The sequence below is a fragment of the Carcharodon carcharias genome, chromosome 7 (genome assembly GCF_017639515.1).
Source record: "Carcharodon carcharias isolate sCarCar2 chromosome 7, sCarCar2.pri, whole genome shotgun sequence".
Classification (NCBI taxonomy): domain Eukaryota; kingdom Metazoa; phylum Chordata; class Chondrichthyes; order Lamniformes; family Lamnidae; genus Carcharodon; species Carcharodon carcharias.
In genome coordinates this window covers 17,620,609-17,636,771 of record NC_054473.1, presented here as the reverse complement: position 1 = coordinate 17,636,771, position 16,163 = coordinate 17,620,609, and positions in this window count along the sequence as shown.

Sequence of the window (16,163 nt, the reverse complement as noted above, 5' to 3'; positions counted from 1 at the left end):
AGATCTCCGCTAACTGTGTGGGCAGACACCCCATGTCAGCGGCTCTGAAGGTCACAGCGGCCCTCAACTTCTATGCCTCTGGCTCCTTCCAGGGCTCGATGGGTGATCTTTGTGGTGACTCCTAATCAGCTGTCCACAAGCAGGTTACAGACGCTCTGTTCAGATGGTCATTGACCTTTATCCACTACCACTGGGACCAGGCAAGCCAGACACAGTGAGCCAGAGGCTTTGCAGCAATTGCTGGGTTCCCCAGTATCCAGAGTGCTATAGACTGCACACATGTGGCCATCAAGGTGCCAACAGGTGAGCCCGGTGCCTTCATCAACAGGAAGGGCTTCCACTCCATGAACGTGCAGATAGTGTGTGATCACAGGATGCTGATTCTACAAGTCTGTGTAAGGTACCCAGGCAGCTCCCACGACGCCTACATCCTCAGACACTCCCAGGTGCCGGGGCTCTTCAGTGCTCCAGCCCGGCTGGATGGATGGCTGCTGGGTGACAAGGTCTATCCCCCTCAGAACGTGGCTCATGATGCCTCTCCCCGCCATCCAAGAACAGAAGCTGAGCAGTGGCACAATAGGAGCCAGGGCACCACAAGGGCTGTGGTGGAGAGAGCCATTGGTCTTCTCAAGATGCGCTTCCATTGCCTGGACCTCTCAGGGGGTGCACTCCAGTACCCCCTAGATCGTGTGTCACTGATAGTGGTTGCATGCTGCGTTCTCCACAATCTGGTGCTGGAAAGTGGGGACGCAGTGGACGGTGAAGACATAGATGTATTGGCTGTGGATGCACACGATGAGTCCAGCGCTGAGTCTGAAGATGAGCATGCACAGGGAAATGCTGAGGGGGTAGATGCTGACCCGGACATACTCCAAGGAGGCAGGGACACCCAGGACAGCTACTACACCACAGATGGACCTCCAGGACAAGCCTGGGCTCTAGGTTCCATACTCGATACCTAAGTGCCAAATCTGCCAGGTTCTGAACTGTAACTAAGGTCCTTGTTAATAAAGCTGAATGTCCCACAAAGCACTCATAACATTTTTGAAAACCATCCACATACAGAAGAAAAGAGGTACCCTCAGCCATGGTCACCTGTCTGAATTTAATATGACAGGCAAAGAAACAAGCCAAAAAAATGACAAACATGTTCCAATTCAAAACAAATCATAAAGACCTTATCTCGGGCCAACACAAAAGCACCAGTGACAAACCCGTGGTGAGCCTAGGGTGCCTCATGTTTACGTTTCCGGGTGCTATGTCTTGGTGCTGACCCCTGGGAGTGGCATCTGAGACAGCCTGCTCACTGTGCTGTCCTGTTGGCCTCAATGACCTTGGCAGCTGTCGTCTGGCCCGTGGAGCCTGTGCTGGCCCCGCCTGGGAGGAAGCTGCCAATTCCACAGCTGGCATCTCCCCAGTTGTCGCAGCCTCACCGGATGTTACGGTCACTGGCAGAGGGGCGGAGGAGCTGCCGCCCTCATCCGGAGTGCCCTGAGAGGAGTTCGCAGAGACGACAAGCAGCTGCTGCGCCAACGTGAGGTCGCTTCGGACCTCCCTGCTCACCGTGGATGGATGGGCTCCGAGCTGGGAAACTTGGTGCCCAGACCATCTCCCACACTGGCAATGACCAGCTGAGGTCAATGCTGATGTGAGGGCTTGCTGGTCAGAGCGTATCCCCAGGAAGTCCTGATGGGTCTCCTGGAGGAGCCTCTCCACAAGAGTCACTACTCTCTCCATGGAGGATCCATGGCACTCGGACATGTGGCTCATTGCTTTGTCTGCGTAGACTCCTCCATCATGGACACCAAGCCGAGCATAGTCTCATGTACCTCCCCCAGATGTTCCCGCACACCTGGCTGCATTTCCTGCCCCTGCTGTGTTGTGGACGACTCCAGAGGCTCATCATCAGGCACCGACTGAGCATGTGCCTGGACCCCTGAAGTCCTCTGACTGCTGGCGCCATGTGCACCCTCTGTCTCTGCCAGCTCCTCCAGCGACTGTGAAGTGCCCTCACTGCTATGCTCCAGGACACTAACTGATGTTCGAACTTCCACCGAAGTGCTAGTATCTGCATTGATCCCTGCCTCACAGAGATGGTGTGACGCTGGTGAGACTTCAGGCCCCTCAGGTGTGAGAGGGGGCCTCTGCTGCTCCTCCTCCTGGCCCTGCTCCACTGATGCTGAAAGGAAGAACAAGGACATTGGATCAGTTAACATGGAGATAATGTCAATGTGCATCCCTGTCCCCCGGATCATTATGCGCTCATCCTTCCATAAGAAACGGTCAAGCCATGTTGCAAAATTAAGTCAATTAACAGCTATGGCTGTTAGGAGAACAATGATGACCTCACTGTTCAGCATAAATACCTGGCCACAGCACCCCAGCCTCACCAACACCAGGAGACCTGGGCGCATGGCACCTCTCCAAATCCTGAAAATGATAGACGAGCATTGATTAGTGCAAACTGCACATGGTTTCACTCCACACAAGGCTCACCCCAACCAGAGTGGGATATATCAGGGCTCCAGTGCCTCCACACTCCGCTGCTGCCGATCACTCTCACAAAGGTGCTAGGACTGTTCTCCACCTCCCGCTTGGACACATGCTGCCTACATCACATCAGGCACCACATGGTATATCCTTCCACAGCAAGGAGGCGCAAGCACGTGGAGTGCTGAGGGCAGCAGGTGGTTCATTGCCACGCCACCTTGAAGCTCCCCTCCCAGAATGTCATCACCCTGACTTGGACATGGTCCTGCAGTTCAAGCACAGCGCCTAGGTGCAGCTGTTCCAGGTTACCCCCACACCAGTCATGTGGGACTCAGTGTAATACATGCTGCGGGGGCAAAATACATCTCTTCATCACCCTCTCAAGCTGACCTCAGCGTGGGTAATATCTGCTGGCCCACCCAGCAAAGGACACATGCCGTCAATGATTCACTGCAGTCACTACGCTCAGACTTGTGGCAGGGGGAGGTAGTGCAGCAGGGGGTAAGCCGACCTGCTGGGTTAAATGCCCAATGCCAACATGGTCCTCACTCTGCCAGGGCGCAACAAGTCGGTGAAGTGCTTGCGACACTGCAGCCAGGTGCGCCGCACCACATTGTGGGATCTCATCACCTCCGCCAACCTCGTCCCAGGCATGCTTCGTCATGTGGGGGGGGCCTCCTCCTCCCGCCCTGGGGTACCAGGACCTCCCACTGTGCTGCCTCAAGTAGGGCAGCAAGGCAGTCATCCGAAAAATGAGGAGCACACTGGCCCCCCCCCCCCACTCTACTCTCCGGCCTGGCCTACCCCAATGGTACCCTCCAGCCTGGCCTGTCCCGATGGCCTACCCTCCAGCCTGGCCTGCCCCGTTGGCCTACCCTCCGGCCTGGCCTGCCCGGATGGCCTACCCTCCGGCCTGGCCTGCCCCGATGACCTACCCTCCGGCCTGGCCTGCCCCGATGGCCTACCCTCCGGCCTTGCACGAACTTCATTGCCCCTCTGCACAGCCCTCTGCCCAGCTATTACGAGCAGTCTTTCTGAGGCTGCCAGGACCTTCCTTTATGCAGGCCAAGCAGGTCACCATTGGACCCGGTGGCCTGAGTGTGCCCACCCACTCCTGCTGTGCACGGGAGTCGTGAGGTATGCTGGGCGGGCCTTAATTAGCCCGTCCATGTAAAATGGCAGCGCGCACCCGTTCGCAAGCGGCACTCAGATCCGCACCTGTCCACACCCACTCCGCCCATCCCCCAACCAGAAAATTCAGCCCCGGGAACTCTTGCAATTGGAGACTTTAACATTGTCCTTGAGCGAAGGGTTAGGCAGGGCATCTGGTAAAAATTATTGCCAATGTTACCTGTTATCCTGATGTCTTTGCTTAGGTTGCAGATAGTCTAAGAAGCTGCAGAATGCCTGTACAACTCTTCAGTACTATCAACTCTCCTACTGGTGCCAATAAGACAGAACTAGGTTAGATGTGAGATGGTCGTACATGTTGCTGGCCCTTATGGTCAACTCTGCTTTGCTGAGGTCCTTGAAGTGAGACATTGTCTTGTTTCTGGCTAGGGAGGAGGTACATCATTCAAGAGGAAAATACCTTGTAATATTAATTAGAGCCAGAGTGATTACCTGGATTAGTTTTGATCGCCTAAGTGAGTCAGGGAGGAATTTACCAGGATAAAAGCAAAAAACTGCGGATGCTGGAAATTCAAAACAAAAACAAAAATACCTGGAAAAACTCAGCAGGTCTGGCAGCATTTGCAGAGAGGAACACCGTTAACGTTTCTAGTCCGAATGACTCTTCCACAGAACTAATTCTGTTGAAGGGTCATACAGACTCGAATCGTTAACTGTGTTCCTCTCTGCAGATGCTGCCAGACCTGCTGAGTTTTTCCAGGTATTTTTGTTTTTGTTTTGGAATTTTCCAGGAATTCTTTTCCCACAGTTGGCCTCAAAAGGCATCAAAACTGTGTAGGACGAACTGGATGGCCCCGGTAACTCTTTCTTTGTTCATCATTCTTATCATATGTTAGGAAACCTGATGTGTAGCATGAAGGGAAGATTTAATGCCAAGAGAAGCCAACATAATTAGGGAACTGCTTCCAGTGCAACAAGGCTCATTTAAAACCTAGTGTTGGCTCATCAGTAACTTCAGTTCCATTTTACTTTTTTGATTTAAATTCAATTGGAAAGTTACAATCAGGACAAGATAGATTTCAAAACCTTACACTAGCTTGCCTAGGAACAATTACAGCATGGATTCCAATTACAGAAATTTCTAATTAGCACTCAGCTAAACTAGACTCAATGTGTGAAATTTCTTCATAAATCACAATAAAGGACAAGCAACGAGTTCTGGCTTTGGTTGTGGGAATTTGGAAAAGTTGCATGAAAGGTTTTATACTTCAATCATCTCATTAGGCTATGGATGAACCTTTGAGCTTCATTTCACTAGAGGAACTTTGGCTCTAGAAACACTAATCCCAATTACCCAATCCTACAGAACTGAGTGTGACAAATGGCAACATTTCTTTTATTTCATGCTTTCTGTAATAGCTTGAATTAAAATGGTAATATCCTTGCCTTACTAAAACACCATATTGACGACAGCAACAGTTGCGTCAGTGTATTTGTTTCACTGGAACTCTTGAAATGTTAAATATGTGGAATAATGGGATAGATAGTTCTAATTTATAAGCCTTTAGAGAAATGCATTACATTAGTGAAACTGTGGGCGGAATTCCCAGTGCCCGCAGGCGGCACGAGCGGACAATACGGCGCGATCGGTTTCAGGCCGCTGTGAAGGCAGGTCGCGATTGTCTGCTCAGACCGCCGATGGTGGGCTGCGTTTCCTGCCACTGGTGGTCGGGAACCCCATTGTAATACGTCAGCATCTCATTATCAGGCCATCTCGCCAGGCTCTTGCACCCCCCCGCCCCCACTGGATCGTCCTCCCACGTCAACGGGAAAGCATGTTTACAACAGCACAGAGGTGACGTTCACTTGCTGGCCTTCACTTTGGGGGAACTGGAGGTGAGTGAACAGCAACGTCCGGCATAGCTCACCAGGGTGGCCTGGTGCTTTGCAGGCTTCAGGGCTGCCGGTGAGGGATGTGGGGGGGGCGAGTCGGGGTTAAGTTCCGCCCTGCCTCAGAGGAGGAGGTGACTTTTGAGGGTGAGGTGGAGTGGAGGGCGAGTGGAACCTTGCCGTTGAGGCGACTTGTGAGGGGGGGGCAAGTGCAGCCTTGCCATTGAATATAGTGCACAAGCTTTTGGTTTTTGGGGGTGGGGGGGTGTGTGTGGGGGGGTGGGGGGTGGTGTTAGGGTGGGTGAGGGAAGTGGCCATGTATTAGGGAAACCTGTGGAAAGTGACCATTCCTCTGCAACTAAGACAGTTCAGGTGCAGCCACATTGATGTGACTGGGGTCAGGCTTCTAGCTTCTCTGCCCACTCACGCAATGCAGAGGCATCAAAGTGTCACCAAGTGCTCCAGAGCTCCCCTCATCTCCTCCCTCAATGCTCCCCTCCCCCTCGCACCTGCTGGCACAGACTGCAAATTCATGAGCACTTAAGTAGATGCAGAACACTCGTTGTACCATCTCCTCGCTAAATGTGGGCATGTAGCAGTCACTGCTGTAGCCCCTTGCAATGTCAGCATCCCGGTTTGGACCAGTCTCCCCGATGGTTTAAGCTTTAGGGCAGCCATGCAACACACTAACCTGTGGCCATCCAAGTGGTGGCCAGCACTCTCCGGGAAGCGTTAAGGGGCCTTCACACTTAACCAGGACAAGTTCTTAGTGCACCCATACTAACCACGTGTCTCTCTCATTCATTCTGCAGGAGGAGTACATCAGGATCATGGAGCCTGGTGAACTAGCTGCATGCCTGATGGCCTACGGAGCACGAACATGATGGAGGAGAGAGCGACTGAGGCTCCTGGCTGCTCAGAGGAAGCAACCTCAGGGAGAGGGGGTGGCTGGGACTCCCACACACGCTGTCCAAGAGCCACAGCGAACCATCACCCAGGGTCTACAGACACTGCCTTTCATTCCTGCAGATGACCGAGAACCAGTGTCACCAAAGACTGTGCATGTCTAGGGAACTGATCACTCACATCTGCCAGTTGCTGCAGGATTTGGTGTCAAGGGGACATGGGCGTCTACTGCCAGTGACTGTGAAAGTGGCTGCAGCACTCAATTCCTATGCCAGTGGCTCCTTTCAGGGCTCCACAGCTGACCTCTGTGGTATGTCACAAGCCTCCACTCACAAATGCATCCATGAGGTCACGGATGCCATATTTGTGAGGGCAGACAATTTGCATTTCGCCCAGGATCAGGAAAGCCAGAATGCATGAGCAATTGGATTCGCCCAGATCTCGGGTTTCCAACACGTGTAGGCACTCATGTGCTGCTCAGATCTCCGTTGCAACAAATGGTGATCTATATCAATCCCAAGGGCTTCCACTCGCTGAATGTGCAGCTGGTATGCAACCACCAGAAACGCATTCTGCAGGTGTGCGCACAGTTTCCAGGGACTGTGCACGATGCCTACATCCTCAGTCAGTCACAGGTCCTTGGAGTCTTCCAGGGTCCACAGAGGCTGCAGGGTTGGCTTGTTATGGACAAGGGCTGCCCACAGAGGCCGTGGCTGATGACACCCATGCGGTGGCCTCAGACTGCAGCAGAGCGACGCTATAATGAGGCTCATGCAGCTCGTAACTTGGTGGAGCAGACCATCGGGACGCTGAAGATGTGGTTCCGGTGCCTGGACCCTCTGGTGGAGCCCTGCAATACTGTCCGCAGTGGATGTCATGCATTGTCATAGTTTGCTGTGTCCTTTACAACCTGGTGCTCCAACAGGTAGATGAGCTGGCAGAGGAGGAGATGGAGGAGCAGCACGTCTCCTCTGATGAGAAGGACGCCAACGGGGGTGAGGCTGAGGAGGTCCTCGGAGGCGCCGATGACGGGGATGAGGCCCTTGCACTGGCTAGACAAAGCAGCCGCACTCAGGAGGCCCTCATAGTTGCTTGTTTTGTGGAGGATGATGGCAACATGCAGTAAGGTCACCCCATATTTCCTCACATCGCATGTGTGAATGTTTGGACTCCAGTCTGGCTTATGGCATCGTGAATACCCTCTGTCAGAATGCTCCTATCATGGAGACGCAGTGGAGGCCCTAGTAGTTGCTCGATTGTAGAAGAATATGATGACAAACATTGAGGACACTCCATAAATCTTCACATAGCCTCTGAGAATGTCTGACTCCTGTCTGGCCGAGGGCAGATCACTTGTGCTCCTTCATCAGAGTCATATCATAGAAACTCAGCCTTGAAACTTTAGAAGCACCTGATCCTTTGTCTGCCTTCAGCACTGGAGACCTTTAGGAGCTGGAGCACAGCATCAGTTGTCACAGATGGGGAAGAGATGGAGGCCAGCCCCATCTTAAAGGCTCTGAGAGCACACAGAGAGAATGAGATAACTCTGTGGTGCCTGCCCACTACATTCTGGCAGCAATGACCAGCACTGCCGAGGTGCAGGCATCAGTAATGTTTCCAGGGAGTGTGAAGCTGGACCATCACTGTGGTCTGAAGGCTGCACAGAGCACAGGGAAGAGGTCCTGGACTGAGACACCTGCCTTTATCTTGTGCAGAAAGGTTTCACATCTGAGTGACAAGAACACTGCTCGTCAGAACAAGGAGCCACAGGCAGGGAGACATTCTTAGGAGTTTATTAACAATAGTGAACAGTAGGTACAAGTGATTAACAGCTATGCAACTAATTCTCCTTAACTGTCCTAAACCTGCTGCTACATCTTGGTGCTCCCCGGACATCCACAGTGGAAGTGGAGACAGCCTGCTGACTGAGACACCCTGTCTGTGATGACTTTGGCAGGCGTCCTCTTGAGGGCCGAGACTTGGAGGGCCCCAGCCTGCTTTCAGGGTCATGCTGTGTGGAAGTAGCACCCTCTTCGGCCTGTGGAGCTAGAGCTGCTAAGATCACAGGGGGAGGGGAGTCAGATGGGCCGGACACTCTCGGAGTCACCTGGATGGATGGGCCCTGAGTGTGCATCTGTGGATCCTCCTCCCAATGGGTGCCTGAGGGCCCCAGATTGACTCCTTGAGGAGCAGGGGAAGCTAGCGTGAGATCGAACTGCCTGGCACCGCTCTCGTGTACACACTGTTGGAGACCAACTATGGCATCAGCAATGGAGTTGAGCCTGCGCAGCGGTGGAGGAGTGAAGTCCTGGACCAAGGTCTCCATGGCAGCCTCCATCCTGCCAGTGTTGACCTTGGTGCAATGGCATGCTTGTTCTATCACCTCAGCCAAAAATGGATGGACTCCTCCGTCGTGCCTTGCAATCTGAGAGTGTAGCGGACATCCTTTCCTGATGTTCCCGAGCTTGCCTTTGCAGCTCCAGCAACTGTGACATGACCAAGTCCAGAGGCTCATCATCTGACTCAGACTCAGCAAATTTCTGGCCTCCAGCAGTCCTCCGGGTGCCAGGGACCTGGGAAGTCCCTGCCACTGCCTGCATTGGATCAGGCAGTGTGATGTGTTCACCAGATTGTGGTCCTGGGGCTACTCTAAAACTAGGTCCTACCGAGGTATGTGTCTCTGAGCTGGTGGAGGGCGTGGGTGAGTGCTGTGACAGGACTTCAGGGACAGTGCCTCCAGATTCCTCTTCAGAAGTTTCTTCGGATCTTGATTGGAGGCCCTGGGTCATGGACTCTGTTGGCTGTTTGGCAGATGTGCCTGCGAAAGTGAGGAGAGGTAATTAGTGTATGACAGTGGCCTGTGAAAGAGGACACATCACTCACAGCATGGTTGTCTGATGGGTGTTGCACTGCTGGCTCCTCACTTGGCAGGGCACCGCCAACATCACCATCAGCACAGGACCGGACCCGGTCATCGCTGGCCAGCTGGATGGCTCTGTTTTCAAAGTCCGTGTGGACCTTGGTTTCAGGCATTTCGCCACCCGTCTGCGACCTCTCTCTCTCTAGTGTGCCAGCTTGTCCTGCATGGATAGAGATGGAGAAAGTGTAAGCAGGACTCCTGCCGGGCCAGAGGATAAATATGCCTGGCCTGTGCGGGTGGTGAGTGGTCTCATGGACGGGATGAAGACAATGATGGTGAGTGTGAGAGAGTGAATGGTGATGTCCCTTGAACTGGTAGTGAGTGAGGACCCTGTGGATGTGTGCTGGGTTTGTGAGTGTGTGAGTTGAGAGTGACTTACCCTGGCGGAACGGAAGAGGTCATTTATCCTCTTGTGGCACTGGGTGGCTGTCCTCTTCTGAAGGGCATTGGTGCTGACCACTACTGCCACTACCTCCCAAGACGGATTGGTCATGTTGCTGCCCATCCTGCCACCAAAGCAGGGGTACAAGACATCCCAGAGGGCCCCCACAGCACCCAAATGTCGATCCAGGGGCCTGTCATTAAACCAGGGGCCTGCAGTCTTATTGGCTTTGAGGTCCATGTCTCCCGGGCAGCAGTGGTGAGCTGGAAGCAATGAGCGCTGGACTGTAAACATGGCGCCCGGCATGATGCAACAGTGGGACGAGGGCGAGCGGGCAAATGAGGAGCCCGCTCACCATGGAAATGGCGTGTTTCCCAGGAATGCATAAATAATGAGGCTGGCGTGGGACGATACGGCGTGAAAACCCGCCATCACCGACAGCGGGCAGCATGCTGTTTTACCCACCCGCTACCACACTTAGTGCAAATTTGGGAAAATTCAGTCCACCGGGAGAAGTGTTGAAAAGGTATCAATAGCCAGTCCTTAACACCTGGCTTCAAGACAAATGCTCTTGTTTGTTGTTTAGTCATTAAAAATATAAAGGGCTTTACAACGAAAGATACCCCATGGAGTTCACCTCAACACTGGACAATAGTCTACACAAATCTGACAAAAAAAATTCCATCTCCATGGGCGAACTGAGATTCACATTACCCACAAACAACATCTTAACATGAACCTCAGCCGAGGGATAAACGTAACTATTTCATCCAAAAATCCTGTTGCTTGTTAATGTGTGTGAGAAGCATATTTTCTAAAAAGTATGCATTAAATCCTTGTGGATTGATTTCTAATGTTATTTCTTTTAACAGTTTGCTATTTCAAAGTCTGTGATTAATTTGAATTTTTAAAAATCTGGTCAAGTAATTTAGCCTGTGCCCGATGAACTATTTTGCACCTTTCTGAAGGGACAGATGAATGTAGCTGCTTCTGCATGGGTTCTTCAGTGAAGAATATACTTTGGCCCATCATGACTATATAAGGACAACTCTACTGGTCCCACTCATGCACCCTTTCCCCATAGCCCTGCAATTTTTTTTCTATCAGGTGCTTATCCAATACCCTTTTAAAAACCTTGATCGATTCTCCCTCTATCACATTTTCAGGTCATACATTCCAGATCCTAAATACTCTATGTGTAAAAAAGATTTTCCTTGTGGTGCCTCTTGTTCTTTTGCCAATCACTTTGAATTGGTGGTCCTCTGGCTCTCAATCCTTCCAACAAAAGGAACAGTTTCTCTCTACTTACTCTGTCTAGACCCCTCATGATCTTGAACACTTCCAGCAAATCTCCTCTCAACCTTCTATTCTTGAAGGAAACAACCTAAACTTCGCCAATCTATCCACATAACTGAAGTCCGTCATCCATGGAACCATTCCCATAAATCTTTCCTGCACCCTCTCTAAGCCCTTTACATCCTTCCTAAAGAGCCGTGCCCTGAAATGGACACTGGTCTGGGCTGCTACCATGGTTTGCACTACCACCGTGGTCTGGCTTATTACCTTTTACCTGTTCTGTTGAAGAGTCATACAGACTCGAAACATGAACTGTATTCCTCTCCGCAAATGCTGCCAGACCTGTTGAGTTTTTCCAGCTAATTTTATTTTTGTTTGCCCTTTACCTGGTAGGTCTTCTGGGTTGATGAGGTTTCGCTTACTCTAGGAGCGACTTGGAGAAAGTCAATATTTACTTTTTCTTGAAATCATTTATTTAGAACCATTTACATCCAAGACCTCATGGTAACTACATTATTCTCCGGACACTAACCGTTCTACTTCTTGTTCCCTTGGAGTCTCTTGGTCATCTGACCCTGATGTCATGCTTACATCATCGTCAACATCATTGTCTAATTAACATAACCATTAACCCTTCACTCTACAGACACACTATTCAAATTGAGGCTGAACCGGAGTTTTATAAAAATTCATCATAACATCCTTGCTTTTGTACTTACTCTCTATCTATTTAAGCCCAGGATTCCATATGGCTTTTAAACCACTTTCTCAACCTGCCCTGCCACATTGAACAATTTATGTGCAGGTACCATTAGGTCTCTTTGTTCCTGCATCCCCCTTTAGAATTGTGCCTCCCCTCATTCTTTCCAACAAAATGTATCACTTCACACTTTTTGCAGTAAATCTCATTTGTCCTGTGTCCACCCTTTCACCAGCTTGCCTATGTCCTCTTGAAGTTTATCACTATTCTCTTTCACAACATTTCCAAGTTTTGCGTCAACTCCAAGTTTTTAAATTGCGCCCTGCATAACCAAGTAGACGCTATTAACATACGCCAAGGAAAGTGGCGGTCCTGGTTCCGATCACTGGCCGACCCACTGTATAACTTCTTCCAGTCTAAAAAACAACCGTTCACCACTGTTTCCCGTCATTCAGCCAATTTCGTATCCATCCTGCCATTTTCCCTTTTATTCCACGGGTTTCCACTTTGCTGACAACTCTATTATGCAGCACTTTATCAGATGCCTCTTGGAAGCCCAAGTACATCATATCAGTTGCATTACCCTCATCGACCGTCTCTGTTACCTTAACAAAAAAACGCGATCAAGTTGGTTAAATGCGATTTGCGTTTAACAAGTCCGTGCTGACTTTCCCTTGTTGATCCACGCTTGTTAATTTGGTCCTGGATTAGTGTCTCTAAAAGGTTTCCCATCATCGCTGTCGAACTAACCGGCCTGTAGCTGCTGGGTTTTAAGCCACTTTCTCAACCTGCCTTGCCACATTCAACAATTTACGTGCAGATATCATCAGGTATCTCTGTTCCTGCATCCCCCTTTAGAATTGTTTCTGAACAACATAACATTTGCAATTATCCAGTCCTCTAGCACCATCCCCAGATCTAAGAGTTTCAAGCAGCTTCTCTTCTAATTTCAGATTTCCAGTATTTGCATACTTTCTTTTTTCTTTTTCAGATCGCATTTCTGTTTGGTTGACACAGAGGGCACACCCTCTCCCGGTAAGAACATTCTACTTACTGCTAACCAAAGACCTGAGGTGAAGATTGGCAAAAGGGCCCTGGTGTGTTGACTGGCAATGTTGGAGCTTCACCAGGAACCCCAGTCAGTTTACCAACATCGCTGGGTATTGACTGGCCAGGTTATCTGGAAGAATCTCAGTTCTCAATGTTCGGCTCACCCCCGCTAGTCTTAGTAGTGAGACAGGTTGATTGGATGATCACTACAGTATTGCAGTCCTTTTTGGCTTAGATATTGTATCTGCCACAAAGAGTTGAATGGGACATTCAACAAATGGCTAATTTCTCATCAGCAGCCCTAGCCATTTAGGAGATAGTTCAACTCCAAAAAAACCTTATTTTACGTTGCCCTGTGGAGGATAGTCACTAGGTCATTAGTTAACTGACAAGGGTGAGTCTTCATCCTCACTTGGTGAGCGACAGAATCCACCGCAAAATAAGTAATTTGCCAGATTCCCTCACAATCAGAGCATGGATGCCATTCCCCGAGAAAATGATGGTTCCACTAGCTTGTAGGGTTGCTATAGTGATTGTAAATAAAACCTTTCATGCTGTTATGGGGAATCATGTGACTGTACAGATGAATCAGCCCTAAGCGCTGATCTTAAGGGTACATCTTTCCTAACCTAGGTCTTGGGTTCAAACATGTAGCTTCATCAGGAGCTCTGTAAATAAAATTTACTGTTTCTTACAAGAAACCTGTCTGGTACACCAAGTTTATTACAATTGGCGACGAGGATAAATAGCTCCAACACTGCACCTCACCTCACGAATGTGAGTATTTTGATTTTTAAAGGAAGAAAAGTATACTCATCAGTCATGTCACTCTTTGGCAGAATCAGCCTGTACGACTTGTCCATTGGAAGACTGGAGTCAGTACATTGAGCGCCTAGGTTTCTACTTTGTGGCAAATGAAATAACAGTGGAGGAGAATCAGAACGTGATTCGTCCAAGAGTTTGCAGGATCAAGATGTATAACCTAATCTTTAGTCTGACGGCCCTAAACGTGCCAAATTCCAGATCCTTTAACGAGCTAGTGGGTCTTGAGAAGGCACATTTTCAATCTAAGTCATCGGTGACCATGCAAAAAGTCAAGTTCAACTCTAGAGTAAGGGCCCCGGGTGAATCAATTGCATCATATATCACAAAGTTAAAACAGTTAATGGAGCACTGTGACTTCAAAGACACTCTCAATGACATGTTGCAAGATCATTTGGTTTGCAGCATACACAGTGACGCCATTCAGCGTCGTTCACTTGCAGAAGTTAATATTGACCTGAAGCTCACCGTGGAAATAGCACTACCAATGGAGAGTGCTGAGAGAGGCTCACAGGCTTTGCAGAGTATGCAACATGGTGCATTGGGGTGGGAACCTATCAGCAAGTGTGCTGCAAAAACCAGGGAGACAACTGCAAAGCGGGACATGGTCCCTACCTCTCGAAAACAAAAACAAACACTGGACGCAGCTCACCAGCGATTCAAAAATTAAAATGTTACCAGTGTGGGAGAGACCATGTACCGGAAACCTGCAGATTTAAAGAGGCAGAATGCCACAACTGTCACAAGAGAGGGCATGCTATAAAGCAATGCATGGTAAGATCAAGGCAGCCAATCAGACAGCAGACTGAGATGATTGAAGTGCACAATAGAACTGAAGCAGAAGCTGCTGATACTGATATCTATTCCCTGTACAATCTCAAGGCAGGGAAAATTGTACCAATCACCGTCACCCTTCAAGTAAATGAGAAGCCTCTAGTCATGGAGGTTGGCACAGGAGCATCGATAACATTGGTGGGAAAACACATCTTCGAAGGTACCCAGCCACTGAATTTGGAGCAAACCAGAGCTCGGCTGAAAAATTACACAGGAGAGGCAAGGCAAGCAAAGGGCATCACCACTATACTTGGATCCTACAGGCAACAGACAGCTCATCTGCCAGTGATTGTTGTAACAGTTGAAGGACCTAGCCTTCTGGGTTGCGATTGGTTGAAAGAAATTAAACTCAACTGGTCAGAAACTTTTCAAGTCAGAACAGGAGGAATTCCTGAGCTGTTAAAAAAATATGACAACACATTCTGAGATGAGTTGGGAAAGATAAACGGCCGACTATCTAAAATGTACGTAAATTTGGAGGTGACACCCCGGCTCTTTAAGGCCAGACTTGCGCCTCTGACCCTAAAGGATGGATGCAGAATTGTGCCACTTACAGAAGTTAGGAATAACCCAGCCAGCCCAATTTTCAGAATGGGCAGCACCCATAGTCCCTGTGATGAAACCAAATCGAATCATTCGCATTTGCGAAGACTACAAATTAACTGTGAACCAGGCTGCCAAATTAGATAAATATCCAATCCTGAGGATTGAAGATCTGTACGCTAAGCTTGCAAGAGGGAGATCATACACTAAACCGGACATAAGCCATGCATACCAACAGCTAGAGCTGGACAGAACATCTAGAGGGTATGTAACCATCAACATACACAAGGGCCTGTGCCAATATACATGCCTACCCTTTGGTGTATCATCTGCCTGCGTGATTTTCCAAAGAACCATGGAAAGCCTACCAAAAGGGCTTCCTCAAGTTGTGGTGTACCTGGATGACATCCTGATCACAGGATCAATGGAAGCCAAAAATTTGACCTACCTAGAAGATATTTTAAGGAGAGTTTTGGAGGCTGGTGTACGATTGAAAGAAGAGGTGTACTTTCCAAGCGACTGAAGTCACTTATTCGGGTCATCGAGTGGATGCCCAAGGGTTGCACCCTGTAGAGGAGGAAGTCAGGGCAATCAAGGAGGCACTCTCTCCTGCCAGTGTCACCGAACTCAAGTCTTTTTTGGGCATGATAAACAAATATGGTTGCTTCTTGCCTAATTTGTCTACAGCGTTAGTCCCTTGACATTTATTATTGAAGAAGAACCACAGGTGGTATTAGAAGGCAAGAAAAAGCCTTTGTAAAAATCAAGAAGCTTTTACACTCATCATTTCTGCTAGTGCACTATGACCCATCAAAGGAATTAATACTAACTTGTGATGCATCTCCCTACGGGGTGGGAGCAGTATTGTCACACGAGATGGAGGATGGTTTCAAGAGGCCTATAGGCTATGTCTCCAGAACTCTCTCTGCAGCAATGAAGGGTTACTCACAACTTGAAAAAGAAGGCCTATCCATAATATTTGGAGTAAAGACGTTCCATCAATATTTGCATGGGTGACACTTTACCAGAGTGTCAGATCACAAGCCACTTATGGGTTTATTTAGTGAAGATAAAGCAATTCCATCGATAACCTCTGCTAGAATTCAAAGATAGACTTTGATTTTGTCGGTGTATAAGTATACCTTTATGCACCGTCTGGGTGTGCACATAGCAAATGCAGACACCCTCAGTCGTCTTCC